A 13,321-nucleotide genomic window follows, 5' to 3' on the forward strand; every position below is an offset into this window, starting at 1 on the left:
TATAAGGATGCCAGGAGGAACCAGACATGGGACATCCAGGAGAATCGGCCATGGGGACACCCGGAGCACCGGACACAGCAGGAGCTGAGCATCCCCTCAAACGGGTCTGGGCATCTTAGTGGGGAGCCGGCCTAGGCTGGGACACAGGGTGGGAGTCAGAGTGTGGACACTTGGGACAAGGTTTGACCTACATCACAGGGGACAGAACACTCATTCCCCAGTGCTACAGCATTGCCCAAATGCTGCTCCAGCCTCCCGGCCTCCTTCAAGCCCTTTTGTCCCCAGGACCCCATCAGTGCCAGCACCAGTGCCCAGAGCAGCCTCTGTGGGGTTGGAGATGGCACTGACCATCTGTACCCCTCCAGGGTACAGATGTTTTGGTGTCTCTCACTCTGCAGTGTGGTGCAGAGTCAGCCCATCACCCGCTCCGGTGACTCCACTGTGCTTTATTCCCATGCCATGGGCTGCCAGCTTGTCCTGACTGCTCAGGCACACTGGCTGGGTGTGCTTTACCTCGGGCTGGCGTTTCTTCACGGGTCAGAGGTTTATCCTCCATCCCAGAGGTACTGAGAGGTGCTTCGTCCAGGTTTGGGGCTGGAGGCCAGTTGCCATCTGCCTTCATTGCAGGAAGGAAAAGCAGTGTCCTGGTGCTTCAGTCTGGGGGTTTCCCTGTCTCAGGCATGCCAGGACACTGCGGAGCTGCTCAGCTTTGCTGGGTGGTTTCACTGCTCTGCACACACCAACAGGGAAAGTCCCTTAAAAAACAATGATATCTTTAAAAGAAAAATCCCCCTTTCCCATTCTCAGCATGTCCACCAGTATTTCCTCTGCTGTTTTTGGGTAATGCTTAACTAAGTTGCAGTTACTAAGATCCATTCCAAACCAAACAATTCTCCAATCTGAAAGTTGAAATAATGAGTATCTTCTATGATCTTAATTAAACATACAGAGGGACCTTGGGCACAGCTACTGGTTACCAGAGTCCAGGTGTGATGAGCTGTGCACAGTTCTCAGCCCCAGTGCCAGTGTGAGGCTGTTTGCAGCTGCAGAGCAGATTCCCTGCACCAAATGTCCTCATCTCTTTTATTTTGCAACATCTCCCATTCCTCTCCCTTTCCCGAGTGTGGGCTGGAGCTCGAGGATGGGTTTGCAGCCACCAGGAACGGCCTTTGCCAACTTGCAGAGGTGGTGGATGCTTCCAAAATTTATCCCCATCGGGACATGTGCGTCTGATTCAACCAGGATGCTGCCTCCTCGTTGGGTTTATCAGGGAATTACTGGTCCAGGAGTCATTTTTCTGTCTAATTTTGAGGGGGTGGGAAAGCATTTGTGCTTCTCGAAGGAGAGGACAGTGTGTTTGTTTGTGCAAAGGACTCGTTTCCAGGACAAATTTCCTCTTGGCACAAAGGGAAAAGAAAAAGTTAGGGGTTTTCCCCTCGATTTTGGAGGAATACGCCTGCTTCCTGGAAACTGGCGCCACCTCAGGAAAACAGCTGCTGCTTTCAGCCAGAAGAAAACCCCCGAAATTCTTTTCTTTTATACACATAAACAGAATCTCTTTTTTCCTGCTTTCTCCCTTTAAGGCAAGTTTCTGACTGCGGTCCCGCCTGGATAACGCCGTGATTCCGCTCAGGCGGTTTCTGTGCGGGAGTAGAGGAGCCGTGTTCCAGGCGCAGAACCTCCCGCTCCTGAGGAAACACTGTCCCTTTGTGCCACTGCACAATCCAGCAAACCTTGCGTTGCTGAGAGAGGTTGAACTTTCCAATATTCCCACTGAACGCTCCTTTCTGCGGGAATGCGGCCGCCCATGGGGACAACAAACGGGCGCATTGTGGGTTCCTGGGGGCCGCTGGCCACCGCGCTTCCCCCGCTCGCCGTCCTGCTGCTCTGTGGCTGCTGCCAGTAATTTCTCTTCCCTGACCAACCCCAGGGAGTTTTGTGTTTGGCTGCTTTTCCCTCCTTGGAGTCCTGGTGCTGCTGAATAGGCGCTGGAATTTGGCTTTCTGCAGGCCCGGTGTGCTCAGATGCAAACATCCAGCGGGAGGGGAGCGTTGGGAGCGTGCCCCTGGGACCTTGCTTGCAACTCAGCCTCCTCCTCCTTCTCTGGGCTTGCAGCCCTCCCCTGGCCCGGTGCATCTTCCCTCCTTCCCCATCCCCTCTCTGGGAGCCGGAGGAGCTCAGGTGCCGTGTGAGCTGTTTCCATTTGGCACCCAGGCAGGGCTCGGGGCTTAGGAACGGAGCATGGAGGGCAGTCCCAGCATCCCTGGCAGGGAGGCCACCGAGGGCAGCCCGAGGATGGTGGGGGAACCAATGCCTTTTATTCCAGCCTTTCCCATGTCAGGGAGTTTCTCCCGCTGGATGGCGGCATCAGAGCAAAGAAACCTCTCTGGGATAAGGGACCTTTCCCCCCAGGTTTTCTGGCTCCTGGGACATTTGTGCTCGGGCTGAGAATGTGTGGGTTCAGCACGCTTGTGTTTACACTGTTCCTGCTACTGATACTTAGCTCTCTGCCCTGTTCTATGCTCCATGGTCCCTTCCAGCACCCCAAAATGGGATGCCATGGAACATCCTCTGCCGGCTCCTCTTCCCTGTGGGTGCAGAGGGACCTGCTGGGGCCTCAGCTGGGACACTTTGAGCCACAACCAGAAACAAAGCAGACCCAGACTGGGCAAGGAAAAGACATGTCATCCCTCATGGTACACCAAAATCACAATTTCCTAGTAAGGCACATCCCTTATCTGCCCAAAGCCCTCCATGTTACAATTGCAGGGGTGCAGAGACCCCCATGTCAAAGTCACGCACCCAAAAATGGCCTAAGCATGGAAAAAGATTTGGGCCCAATTTTTCCACGGTGACTGCAGTGGAGGCTCCAAAGCTCCCAGGAACTGGAAAACAATCTGGCCACTTTGCCTTGCACTTCATGGTTTTAACCCCAAACATTTCAATCCATCTTTGGGATTTCATGGACATGGTGTTGTGCAGTGCTGGGTGGGCAAGGAAGGCTCATGCTGGGCTGCAGCCCCTCTGCAAATACAGTGCAGGGCAAGTGCTCTGAGGCTGTTTTCTGGCCAGGGGGCATCTCAGCTTACAGGCTTCCACCTGGTCTGGCAATTCTGTTGGCACATGGGCAACCACAGATCACAGAACCACAGGAACCCCTGAGTTGGGAGGCACTCTCAGGGACCATGCAGTCCAACCCCAACCCTGCAAAGACACCCCAATAATCCCACCCTGTGAGCCCCTGAGAGCGCTGTCCAAACACTCCTGGAGCTCTGGCAGCCTGGGACCGTGCCCATTCCTGGGAGCCTGGGTGGTGTCCAGCACCCTCTGGGGGAAGAACCTTTCCCTGAGATCCAGCCTGGCCATTCCCTGACACAGATCCATGCTGCTTTTGCTGAATTATTTTCCCTGAACTCTGAGGACAGTTCCATACAACATCACAGGTGGGAGCTGTCCCACAATGCCAATAAAGCAGGAACATTATTTTTAATATCAGCCTGTGTTGCTGTTGCACTTGACCTTGGCAGCTTTTTATTCTCTAATATTTCCACAAGGAACAGGAGCTCAGCTACACTGACAATGTAGCTGATTGCTGAATCAGAAGCTGAATGCTTCTGATAAGCAACTTTTTCTGCTCTCCCTGATACAAACAGGAATTACCTGTGGCCAACACAAATCTTTTGTGAAAGCCTAAAATAGATCAGGGTGTTCCCTCAAACAGCATGGATGGAAGAACAGCAGCAATTGGGGTTTCAGTTTCACATTCCTCCAGAACTTTGATGGAATACTGCTCCGGATTGAAGTAGTTTCCTCCATGGCATTCTCAACACATACAGCTGCATCCAGATTACAAAATGGCCTGGAAAGGGTCAAGCCACAGAACTCCCAGGGGTAGCCTGGGATTTCCCTAGAACCTCCTGTGATGACCCAGTGATTTATCCTGTGTTAAAATGCCATCTTCAGAATATTATGTCCTTGGGAAGCTGATTCAGGAGTCAATCTCCTGCAGGATGCAGAGCCTGTGGTGATTTTCCATTGGAATGCACCTGGTTGGGGCTCCCAAGTACTTGATGCCCCTTTTCCTGCTCAGCTCCAAGGGCTTCTCCCTTCTTTTTGTCTCACAGGCAGAATAAGCCCTCAGCTGAGCTTGGACAATTTGTGGCATGTCTGGAAGCACCAGGGTCCCACCTCCTGGGTGGCTTTTAAATCCTGGGCACTTCTTACCCTGAAGCAGTGCTGGGGTCCCGGGGTCCCTGGGGACACGGGGGAGGGAGGAGTAGGGTGATAGTGCTGGAGGTGATGGTGACTTGTCCCAGGGAGCACAGGATGATGCTGGAAAGGGTCGGGTCAACTAATGGGAGCTGGGTTTGTTTGATAAAATAAGGGAGGAAATTGGGGATTTTCCAAGGTAGTCTGGAAAGGAAAAGGCAAAGAAACCAGAGGGTCAGTCCTGCTCCATGGGAGCAAAGGGCGAGAATCAACAGGAGTGGGTTGCAAGACCCCACATCCACTGCTGACCCTGGACTTTATCCCATCTTCTTCAAAAAGCAAGGATTTGCAGCTTGGTGCAATCTCTGGGAGCTGGAGGGTTATGAGGTGAGGAAGACCCCCCCGGTTACACTGGCAGGGCTCCAACCCACGACCCTAAAGTGAGCTTTAAGATTTGCTAATCTCAAAATATTGTTGGCACTCAGAGCAGTGATTTACTGCGTGTTTTGCCACAGCAAGTACTTTCCAAAAGGCCATGCTAAGTTTACACTGGAGCTGCTGGGATCAGATAACTGGTCCTGGCAGCTCCCTCCGTGTCCACCCCCGTTCCTCCTGGTTGCCGTGCTGGGGTGCAAAAGGACAGCACAGCTTCTCCTGCACCCCACAAGAAGAGCTAACCATGGTCACAAGCAGCATTAAAAAAGGGACCAGCAAAGGTGTTTTTCCTTGTGCAGGTGGTGGGATGGGACTGGGTCACGGCCTGGCTTTCAGGAAGATGTGAACTTTTGGAGAGTCCCAATGCTTTACTTTGAAGTCACAGTGCCAGGGACAGAAAAGAGCCATCACTGGTGCCGAGCCTGGCTATGTTCACCTCCCCAGGGCTTTGCAGGTTGTGAAAATAAATCAGCTTTTCACCTTCAGTGCCAGCCAGGGCGGGTGACAGCCCTGCACATCGTTTGGCATTCCTGCAATGTTAGAGCACCCCAAGAGATCCCAAGGGCTTTACAGGTACTGGGCAGGAATGACACCTCCAGCCACCACTGCCCAGTGGGATCCTGGGGCATTTCCAGCCTGCAGAAAGGATGGGCTCCCTCGGCATGTTGCTGTGTCACAGAGCAAGGAGTAGGTCCCTGCATCTAGCTCACTGTACCATGGAATTCCAGACTAGTTTGGGTGGGAAGGGACCTCAAAGCTCATCCCATTCTCACCTCCTGCCATAGGCAGGGACACCTTCCACTATCCCAGGTTGCTCCAAGCCCTGTCCAACCTGGCCTTGGACACTTTGAGGGATGGAGCAGCAACAGGTTCTCTGGGTAACCTGGGCCAGGGACTCACCACCCTCACAGGTGGAATCCCTATTCTTTCTCAATATCCCATCTAACCCTGCCTTCTGGCACTGGGAAGCCATTCCCCTTGTCCTGTCCCTCCAGCCCTTGTTCAAAGTCCCTCTCCAGCTCTCCTGAAGCCTCTTTAGGCACTGGAGGGGACTCTAGGTTACTCCCCAGAGCCTTCCCTTCTCCACATGAACACCCCCAGCTCTCCCAGCCTGGCTCCAGAGCAGAGGGGCTCCAGCCCTTGGAGCATCTCCGTGGCCTTCCCTGGAATTGCTCCAGCAGCTCCAGCTCCTTCCTGTGCTGGAGCCCCAGGGCTGGAGGCAGCTCTGCAGGTGGGGTCTCACCTGGCTGGGGCAGAGGGGCAGAATTCCCCTTGCCCTGCTGCCCACACTGGGGGATCAGCCCAGCTGGCCAAAGAGGTTTCTGAGACCCAGCGCACACATCTGGGGCACACTGAGCACCAACCCCCCAAGCCCTTCTCCCAGGGCTGCCTTCAGATTTTGTGTGACTGAGAATTTCTCCTCCTTCTTAGGAGTCAGCTCTTGGGAGGTAGAAGACCCCCACATATCTTCCTCTTGTCTCTGGAGCCCTTGGGATCCCTGCCCCCTCCTAACCCCAGGAGTTGGGTAAGAGCCAAAGCCACCTCCAGCCTCATCCCTGGCTCTCACTGTCCTTGGTCATGTCCAGCTGGAGGTTTTGGCCTTTCCCTGCAAATATCCAAGTGTCCTTTTGGCATTGACTTGCTCATGGACAAGGAGGATGAGATTGGAGCATCTTCCATGGCTGTTTCTTTGCAGATTATTGGATCAACATATCAAGCCCCTATTGTTCTCTGGGCTTGGCCAGCTGCTCTGGAGGTGTTCTGGGGACATGCTTCCCCTGGGGATGGCAGGGGGCTGTCACGCTGTGCTGAACAGGGCAGGGAGCAGCTCCTGGGTGCAAGCCCCTGCATCTAGAACAGGGCTGGGCCCCAGCTGGCTCTGGGTACACCAGGGACTCCAAGGACCGGGCGTTTCCAAAGCTTGGCTCGGAGGATTTCAGTCTCTGGAGGACTTTGGCTGCAGCCAGCCCAGGGACAGCTGGGTTGAATGTCCCCCTGATGCTCCCTGGTGGCGGTAGGGAAAGGATGCAGCTAGGCCCTGTTGGACAACACAAACTGGTGTGCATTCCCAGTTTACTGGGACCTGGTGCAAGTCACTGGGATTTGGGGATGCTCCAAACCTTCTCATAGCCCCTCTGACACTGCAAACTTTCCAGGGAGGGGAAAACAGTAGGGAAATTCTCAAATAAAGGTCTTTGGGTTAGAGAGGGCTGTGGGGTGGGCCCAAGACATGCTGTCCCAACAAGGGACCAGATCCCATTTGCTTCCAAGAATCCTGGGAAGGGACAGCCCCTCCCAAACGCCCTAGACATGGCAAGCTGCAGGCAGCCCTTGTGGCCATCATCACACTGGCCTCAAGGACTTCCTTGGGATATCACTGCCCCATCTGAAACATGGCTGGGCCCAATACCACCCACCCCCAGGGCTGGGGCGGGTCTGGCTGCAGGACATCCTGCTGGTCCTACCTGCTCTCAGCTGAACAGGGATGCTCCAGGATGGAGCCTGGCAGAGTCCTGCAGGGACCAGGAGTGTGTTGAAGGGAAAAGGGGGGAGGAGGGGATGAGAAGAGCACAGGGAAGGTGAGGGTGCCAATGAAAGCATGTAAGGCAAGGAAAGGAGGTGTTGGATGTGAGAAAATATGGGAAGAGCTGGGAGGGGAAGTGGAAACACCAGTGTTGGTCCTACAAGAGGGACTAGGTAGGAGCAATGGCCTTGAAAACACTCAACGAGGCCTTAAGTCCTTGATGGAGGAATAGGGAACTGATGAAGGGGATGCTGAAGGTCAAATGAGTGTCTAACTCTGGGCTGTTACTGGCCAATGTCATGGTGCACCCTGGCAGGGGTTTCAGTCTCTCAAAGTCCTTAGGGCAGGGCTGGACACCCTTCTGGGGAGTGGCAGTGCCTGGTCCTGCCTGGGACTGCAGGTGCGGAGAGGAGAAAAGCTCTGAGAAGTGGTGCCTGTCCCTGTGCAGAGCAAACACTGAGTTCCCTGCTGGTCCTAATCCATATTGAAATTAGCCCTTGGTGCTGGTGGGGCCTGGGGCTGAGCTGTTCCCTTCCCCTTGTGCAGAGCCTCCCAGCTCCTCTCTCAGGGCAGAGTAGCAGTTGGTGTGGCTCTGGTCCCTGGGTACAAATGCTCAGAATAAACCAGCAAACAATTTTGAAACAATTTGAAACAATTCAGGCCTTTCTGAGCTCCTGAGTTTTAATGACGAAGGAAAACCTGAGCTGATAATTGCAGCTTCTCCCTGACACAGGGCAGGTGGTGACAGAGCCTTATTGGCGTCTCCAGCTGCTGTCCCCAAGCCTTGGTAGAGGTGACTCTGGGCAGACTAAACAGACCGGGGCTGACACAGCCCAGTCCCTGCAGGCTCTCTGTCCTAGGTGAGCTCTGCAGTGCCACAGAAGTAGGGCAGGGCTGGAAAAAACCCAGCCCAGGCAGAGCAGTGCTCCAGGGCTGGCATTGCTCCTGGGCACACTGCAGGTGACAGCTGTGGTGCCAAGGTGCGTGAGGGTTCCTGCTGGCCCAGCACGCTCAGGCCCAGCTGGCCCTGGGTGCAGCTGCTGCAGGTCAGTGCCCTGGCGCTCCTGATCAGGCTGTGCTGTCCCCTCCTACTGTGGCTGTAGTTGTGGTGGCCCTACAGGTGGCCCTGGGGAAACCATTTTGGCAGTGGGCAGCAGCTGATGCCTCTGTGATGGTTTTTCCACTGCAGTGCTGTCGCAGGCTGGAGCGAACACGGAGCTCCCTGGCTCAGCTCCCAGCAAGTCACGGGGCAAAATCAGGACATCTCTGCATGGGTTTTCCTATTTTCCTACCCCATCTGTCTTGGAGGAGAATGAACCCATTACAGCCCAAAAATAACAGCCCAAAAGCTGGTTCTGGGTGTTTGCATCCCCTGGCTGCAGCTGGTAGCTCCTGATCCCAGCAGGGAGAGTGCAGGTCTGGGCACCCCCCCTGCTGCTTCATGAGCTGATATTGGGGGACCTGGAGGTGAGTGAACCCTGACTGATCATGGAATTACATAATCTGTTAGGTTGGAAAAGACCCTTAAAGTCATTGAGTCCAACCCTTAACCCAGCACTGCCAAGGCCACCACTAACCCACGTCCTCAGCTGCCACATCCATATGGCTTTTGAACCCTTCCAGGGCTGGGGACTCCACCACTGCCTTGGGCAGCTTGTGTCAGGTCTGAACAACTTTTTCCCTGAAGAAAGGATTACTGGAGAGTCAGTGAATCAAACTGGTGCTGCTGAATGCTGCTGGGGTGAGCTGGGCTGCACCCAGAGACAGGGACAACTCCAGAGACAGGGGCTGTTAGAACCCTGTACCAGTGCCCGCCTAGGGATGTCCACCAGACAAGAAATACCCCTCAGCACCTCAGAGATGCTCCTGTTGATGCCTCTTTATTACCTGGTTGACTTTTCTGGACCAGGCAACAATATTTTATTTTTTATTATTTAATATTGCTTAAAATTCTTTTCTCAGGGTGACACCTAGATAGGCCCTTTCCTGGGGGGCTTTGGGAGGGGAACTCAGGCCATGTTCCAGCTCAAGCCTGGACCCCCTGCCTGCAGTCATTGCTTTGGGATGAAGTAAGTATCCACTTGAGTGTGACAGACAAATGGAAATCTAGCCTGGTCCCAGCCCACCTGCTGCCTGCCTCTGCTGCTTGACTCAGTGCTCTGTGAATATCACAGTGACAGCAAGGCTGGAAATGCTGTGGGAGCTGGAGCTGGAGCCAGGAGCAGGGGTGTGGGATATGGGAGGTGGTAGGTAGGGCACTGAGCATGCCTACCTAAACACCCTGCTGGCATTTGTGGTTGACCACTGTGTGCTTTCCAGATGAGCTCCCTAGTTTTCTGGAGATCTGAATTAACCCTGGAAAGGGGACAGGCAAAGGCAGGAACAGGCGCTGAAAGGAGGGCACAGACCCCCACAGGAATCAGCTCCAGTAACCACCAGCAACAGCCTCCCTGAAGGGGCTGAATACCTCCTTTCTGCTGAAATTCAGAGGATTTGGGCATTTTTCTGGCCTTCTCTGATGTCTCCCATGGCCAATGCGAGCAGGGTTGGGGAGGTGGTGACTTTGAATTTATCTCACTGCGGTTGGCAGTGGGGACCCTGTCAGTCCCGGGTATCCCCTGATACAGGCTGTGGGTGGCTCTCCTTGTTGACGCCCATTCTGATCCACTGGTGCTCTGCCCTCTGCCCTGGCCAAACCCATGGCTGTGCCAAGGACCCCATGATGCCCAGAGCCTGTGGTGGCCTGGGTGTGACATCCACCTGATGCTTTCACAGTCTTGCTGGGGTGCAAAGAGCCCACCAGGATCTTCAGAGATGTTCATGGGGACAGGGACAGGAGGAGATGAGCACAGAAGATGTGACAGCTTCAGGGAGCCCTTCCTACCTGACAAGCTCCTTGTTTATTCCAGGCCTTTGGCATCTTCCCTTTGCTTTATGATGTGCAAGTGGGAAGGTCTCACCACCTCCTGTCTAATCCTGGAGCCCTATTTAGGGTATGGTCCTAATCTCTGGAAGCCTCCATGATTTGCCCCAGCTGTCAGAGGCATCTTCTCTCTCCCTGCACCGACACATCAGCTGTCATGGTGGGGAAGGCATCCCCGAGGCTTCCCCCATTCCCTCTGGAAAGGTCTCTGCTTTCCTGAACTGGGAGTCTGGGTGGATGGGCTGATGTGATGTTTTGGGGGAACAAATTCAACTATTTGCAATGGGATCCTGTCAAACAAACACAGCTGGAAAATGATCGACCACTGTGCTGCATCATCAGAGGGATTTGGAATAACAGTGGCATCAGGAGGATCTGATCCTTTCTGACATAAATGATATTTCCTATATTTAGACCTATACTCACTCGGAAAATAAGTAAGGAAATGTATCAGTGACTTGGTGGGCTGGAAATGTGGGTCAAAACCAATTTATAAAAGTACGAATTTTTGTAGGATGAGATTTTTTCTCATTGGAAAACATGGATAACCTGTACTTCAGCTAAATCCTGAAATACTTAGGAGTTTAAGGAAAAAATGCACTAATATTTTAAATATCACAAAATTTTTAATATTCAACCCTCCCAGCTGCCTGCAGGAACAGCCCCCTCTGTGTGATTTTCATTTTCATCACCAGACTAATTTGAGCTCCCTCACCCAATACAGCCCACTCCTGTCCTGAGGTGAAATCCTGGCAGCAGTTTCTCCATCCCCATTGTGAATCCACAAGTGAAGCCATTGTGGTGGGTAAGGAAATGTTGACTCCCACCTCTGGAGCCTGTGGGAAACCCTTTGAACTGGGACAACCTCCTGTGGTGCCTTTGCCATCAACAACAGCAGCTCCTCAGTGTTTCCCTGCTGGGGTTTGCTCAACATGTGAGTAAACAAGATGCCAATAAACTCTAGTAACGTGGCCCAGATAAGAGTGGGTGACAAACCACTTGGATTCATCTGCTCGTAACCTATTAGTCACCCCCTGAGTCAACAGAGCAAAAGCATCCAAACGTCATGGAGCAGGTTGACAGACCCAAGTTTCTTTCAAATTGAGAACTTTAAGTGAAATTATTGCATTGATGTTCTTTATTTTTCCTGGGAAAAGTATTTAATTTTCAGCTGCATTCCCCCAAATTGAAATCAGAGAGTTTCCCTAGAAACTGGAGTTTTGGCATTGATTTATTTTTCTTTCTGAGCTCTTTAAATTGCTTCTCTTAACATGTAATCAAAACAAGCCCTTTTTTTTCTGCAGTGAAGTGGGGTTTTTTTTCTTCAGATTAGACACCATGATTGAGAAAGACACAGGGAAGATACCTTAGCAGATGTTTGTGGGAGTCTGGAACTGGCCACCTGTGAGCTGATGGAAAGAGTCATCAAGGCATGACCCATGTGGAGGGGTCAAGGAGGGGGCCAAGGTCATCCAAGACATGATGAAACCCTGGTGTGCCAAGATATGGAGAAACCAGAGCTTCTCCAATTGGCCCCTGGGAGCCAAAGACAGCTGGAGCAGGACGGATGGATGATCCTCTCCAGCCCTTCCTTGCTGTGCTGGGGAGCAGGACTTGTCCTTTCTCTGTCTAAAGCAGCTGCTGGGAATTTTCTGGTTCATGACCAACTTGGCAACTTTGAACCACTCCAAGGTGCTCTGGGCAGAAAATGAACTGCCAGTACCCATCAATGCCGGTAGCACAAATGCCTGGGAGCCCCATATCACTCCTGCCTCAAGGATCTCATCCCTCAGGCATTCCAAGGGGATTTTGGGTAATGTGGAACTTTTATTACTCATATTCCTCAAGGAACATCTGCGTTATCACACAGTTTGGGGCAAACAGACCCTCTCTGAGGCACTAACATTATCTCATTATATCCTGGCTTTGTCCTGCTGTCAAATAACCAGGAGACAGAAAATATCCCTCCTGGAGCAGAAGAGTCATGCTGCTTCAGCTGGGGTGCACCCCTCAGGCTCTTTTTTGGGATGTCACCATGCATTTAAAGACCAACCTGGCCAATGCGCCTTTGCTCTTTTCTCCCTCTCCCATTCCTGAGTGATCACAGCTCCCCCCACCTGGAAAACCTTGTTAGCAAAGATGGGATTATCTGGCCCTGGCAGGGAACATGCCTCATGCTCTGGCTGTCTCAGAGATGCCTCTTGACCCTGATGTCCATGTCTGGAGATGTTTCCTGGGGACCACAGAACAGTGAGTCCATGGACCAGCACCCAGAAGAGCAAGGCTTGAGTGTCTACTTCAGGGCAGCATCCTTGGAGACAGGGAATTAGCTGGAAAATGGGGAAAACGCTCTTTCAACTCTAATTGCAGGAAGGTTAGGGATACAGAGACACTTCTAGTAGAGTATCATGCACAGCATGAGAACAGGAACAGGAACAAGGAGAGGGTCAGTGGTTTATGACCCATAGAATTAATGGAGCTTTCCTGGGTTACTGGGGGGATTTGGGGTGAATCTGAGTTTGGGGGTAACAGTAGGGAGGCTGTTCACAGGTTCTGGAGTGACATGACACACCTTGTCTCCATGGACAAGGCTGGTTGGTTGAGCAGAACAAAGGCTGGAGGACATGGCATGGGGCTGGGGAGTGACTTATCTTCCCCAGAAACGTGGGTTAGGGGTATGGGCAGCTAGGTTGGTCCAGGTGACTCAAAGGTTGTCTTCCAACCCAGTGGGATTGGGTATGAGGCTGAAGAAGGACAGAGGAACTAGAGGGGTCTGGGGTTACAGGGACTGTGGGAGGATCTGAGGGGCAGCAGGTGGGTTGGGGGGGTGTCAATGCAGGATTAACAGGGAGGGCTTGGGGGGGGGGGCGGATCTGATGTTAGTGCAGGGGCTAAGGAAGGCAAGGGGCATGAGGGCGTTCAGGGAGAGTCTGTGGGGACTGGGAGGGAGTGGATGGCTGAGGAGGTGGCAGTGGTGGGGGTAAACCCTTAGCCAGAGGGGTGCTGGTGCTGGGGACAGGAGCCATGTCCCCAAAGAAAGGTGACCTGGCCTTGGCCTAGTCCTGAGTGAGCCCAAGGGGGCCGCTGGGGAGGCCGGGCCCATGTGCTGCCATCCCATAGGAGGGGGCAGCTGGGCTGCTGAATGTGCAGGTCCTGGGTGGCTATTCTTGGCAGTCCCGCCTGCGCAGGCAGATTGGTTTGCAGGGAGGTGACAAGTGCCAGCCAAAGCC

This window comes from Taeniopygia guttata, chromosome 26 (genome assembly GCF_048771995.1).
Source record: "Taeniopygia guttata chromosome 26, bTaeGut7.mat, whole genome shotgun sequence".
In the NCBI taxonomy this organism is placed as follows: domain Eukaryota; kingdom Metazoa; phylum Chordata; class Aves; order Passeriformes; family Estrildidae; genus Taeniopygia; species Taeniopygia guttata.